At 44.8% G+C, this 3,507-nt stretch overlaps 1 long non-coding RNA gene across 1 annotated transcript; it reads right to left on the bottom strand.

Moving 5' to 3' along the window:
- Positions 1 to 870: 870 nt before the first annotated feature.
- On the bottom strand, positions 871 to 2,221 carry LOC119328575. Its single transcript, XR_005159037.1, has 3 exons — positions 1,619 to 2,221; positions 1,346 to 1,446; positions 871 to 1,244 (listed from the first exon to the last, which is right to left on the bottom strand). It is a non-coding gene; the product is annotated as an uncharacterized LOC119328575 (long non-coding RNA).
- Between the last annotated feature and the right edge of the window lie 1,286 nt (positions 2,222 to 3,507).

The following is a 3,507-nucleotide window of genomic DNA, read 5'->3' as shown; positions in this document are numbered from 1 at the left end:
ATGAGGGGTGGTGATTACACACTAGAGGTTAAAATAATTCAGAAATTTGAAAATAAAAAAAATCATAAAATTTCCTTTAGCCCCGGTTCGTGTAAAAACCGGGACTAAAGGGGAGAGGCATTAGTACCAATCCTTTAGTCCCGGTTCGAAAACCGGGACTAAAGGGGCCTTACCAACTGGGACAAAAGCCCCTTTTTCTACTAGTGATCTATATCTAACTAGCTAAGTGTCCGTGCGTTGCCACGGATTAACAAATATATATATACAAAGAGAAAATTCATGTGACATGAGAGTCAAAGGTCATTTCTATGGGATGATATCTCATGGTCATGATCTAGTAGATACATACATCTCGTCATTGTCTTTCTTCCACACTCCATGTCTGAGCTACCACGCGACATTCGACTTCCTTCTCCCACCATGCATGCTTTTATCTCCTATTTCTCCTACCTTTACCTTACACGACAGTACCAAGTTTCTTGTCCAACTATCATAATCTTCTCCGGTAGGGCACCCCCTTAGATTATTACTGACTTGTACATGTTGCAAATAAGATCAACGAAAATGGATACTAAATTTCTAATGAGAAATGAGAATTCAGGGCAATATCTTCCCAAGACAATAATAATTCCAAGACAATCTTTTTATACCTTCTGTCAACATTGGGACACACATTCCACACAATAAGCATGCAATGATGTTGATACTTGATTAATTGTCATTATATGTCTACAGTAAAGATAACTTTACTCAAAACCGCCTATCTTAGCCAAATCAACAAATCTCTCTCATTAATGCAATTTTCTTTAGAAAACAAATAATAGATTCTTTCCTATCTTAGCCAAATCAACTAATCTCTTTCATTAATGCAATTTGCTTTAGCAAACAAATAATAGATTCTTTCCTACCTTAGCCAAATCAACGGATCTCTCCCATTAATGCAATTTGCTTTAGCAAACAAATAATAGATTCTTTCCTACCTTAGCCAAATCAATGGATCTCTCCCCGGTTCGCTGGGCGCGTTTCGGTGGGTGGGCGTGGGGGTGGGGGTAATTTGATGGAAATAAACCGGTTGAAAATAAACGGATCCTGTCTCACTCTTCACTTTCTTTACAATAAACTTCAGAATAGCAATCTTGGCGAGTGATCTCGACGGGGTTCAATCGGCGTGGCGCACCGCTGATTCTTCCAGGAGTGGGTGCTGAGAGGAAGGATCCCAAACCTCCATTGTCAATCGGCCAGAGCTGCATCGTCCTTTGGATCAAAGCGTGGACGGGATCAAGACGGTAGGGTTTGAGGAATTTGTAGGACATGAGGGTTTATGGTTGGCAGCACGAGAACTCACCCATATCTTGGCAGACGGCAGGCCCGAGGTGCGGTCGTGTTCATGCTTCGGGAGCTGCCACATGCTGTCCTCGCCGCCATCAGCGACACCACCGCCATCGCCTGTTTCCACCACTTCAGCGCCACGAGCGTGGGACCGAGGGACGAAGGGAAGGGAAGGAAGTGAATTGACGTACCTATATTTGGTATATATCACACGAGGAATCAAAACTGGATGCACGTGAAAGCATAGAGATGGGAGAGGAGGACAGAGGAAGGGAAGGGCAAGAGGAACCTGAGGATGTGCGATGAAGGAGCGATGCCAAAACATCACAAAGGGGGACCCGTAGCTCGTCACGTAGCGCGGCCGCCTCATTGCCGGCTGCCACCCCGCGCTACCGCCTCCGTGCGCAGGTTCCGTTCGTGGAGCGTGAGGAGCGCATGACCTGCCTTCACCGCGGCCTGGTCCTCCCCACTATCGTGAAGCTCGCCCGCATCGCCGCCCCAATTGCTCAGGATGACGGATGAAGATCCTGCAACAGCGACGTGGGTGAGGGATGCAGCCGACGATGGAGGGATGATTTTCGTGGCTAAACCCTCCCTATCAAAATAACTACTTAAAAAAGGCAAAGATCGATGCATTAGGAAAATTAGGATTTGGAATTGATTGTCATAAAACAAAATTTTATTAATTGATAACGTGCTATCGGTACATGCCCGTTTATAACGTGTCTAGTTAGGAAACTTTGGAAAAGTTAGGAATGTTTTTATTGTGAGGGTAAAAAAATCAATGTGAGGAGATATGGTGGTGGGATATGAGACGAAAATAAACCGGACGAAAATAAACCAGACGAAATATAACCAGACGAAAATAAACCGTGGACGCAATCCTACCAACTGCTCCATTAGGAATAGAGATACTCCACCTAAGACCACTATCCAACACGCATCTCTAAGTATTAAGTAAAAAATCATTACATTAAGGAAAGTGACATAATGTAGATAGCGTATTCTCTTTACCTCCAGTTCCTAACTGAGACCCCTATTCAAATACAAAGCTTTTTCCTCCTTTCCTTCACTAGGATAGATTACTTGCAAGGTTAAACCAATCTAGCATTCACTCTAGTAGATCATTCATCTAATCATGGCAAGTGAAAGACTAATAGACTGGAGGTCATATATGTCAATAAATTAATAAGAAAAAAACAAACCAAATAAATATCCATATATAATCTGAGCATAAAATGACAATTCGTCACACCGCAACAAACACACCAGGAACTACTACATCAGATAGATCACAAGCATGCAAGGCAACTCATGTGATATTTGTACTGAAAAACAAGGAGAGATGATGGCACATAGCCACTATCATGAACCCATTGTCCAAGGTGGACTATACTCACTAATGGTCTCAGGAGCAATGAGTTTGATGAAGATAGTTCTTGCGACAAATTCACCCACTAGTTGTGTACTGGAAAAAGCTTCGAGATTGATAAATATTTTTTGGGCTTTCTCTTTAAAGACATCAAGGCGGCGGACCGACACCCTGGCGGATGGATTCTCCTCTTGATCTCTCCTTCTTTGCTCTGGTCAATGGTGTTGTGTATGTTGTTGCTATGTTCTCTCTTGCCAGTTATGAAAGATTCTTCTGTAGATGAGAGGGAGGCGCTGCCGCCTGGTAATTTTTTTTAGAAATGGAGGACCCCGGTCTTCTGGACAATGCATGGAGCCACTTTATTAATTATTCACACAAGACCTTACAAAGTCATACAACAGTAAGATTAAAGCCACCATCTAGGCAACATCTGTCGCTGCTCCTATCCAGTTGATGAAGGGATGTCGATAGTCTGGGCCTAATACCAAACAGACCTCGCAGCCAACCTAACATCTAAGACTTGAAGTCCCAACCAGGACACCTGCCGGGTATGGAGCACCCACCAGTCCGGTGCACTCCTCAATCAGGATGCCTGCAGGGTATGAGGCCGCCGCAGCCTCCTACCACATCTACCTTGCCCGGTCTAGCTGACGTCGACGCCACCATGACACCAGACAACGCCGCCATCCTGCGCTCGTCCATCATCACACGCCCACCGGCAAGACCCCACTGCTCCATGCCGCTGAGACCCGCCATTGTCAACGTGCCATATGCCACGTCGCTCCTCCTCTTGTCCACTCCAGCCA

This window comes from Triticum dicoccoides, chromosome 7A (genome assembly GCF_002162155.2).
Source record: "Triticum dicoccoides isolate Atlit2015 ecotype Zavitan chromosome 7A, WEW_v2.0, whole genome shotgun sequence".
In the NCBI taxonomy this organism is placed as follows: domain Eukaryota; kingdom Viridiplantae; phylum Streptophyta; class Magnoliopsida; order Poales; family Poaceae; genus Triticum; species Triticum dicoccoides.
Note: the sequence above shows the minus strand (reverse complement) of the source record. Positions and strands in the feature narration are given on the sequence as shown.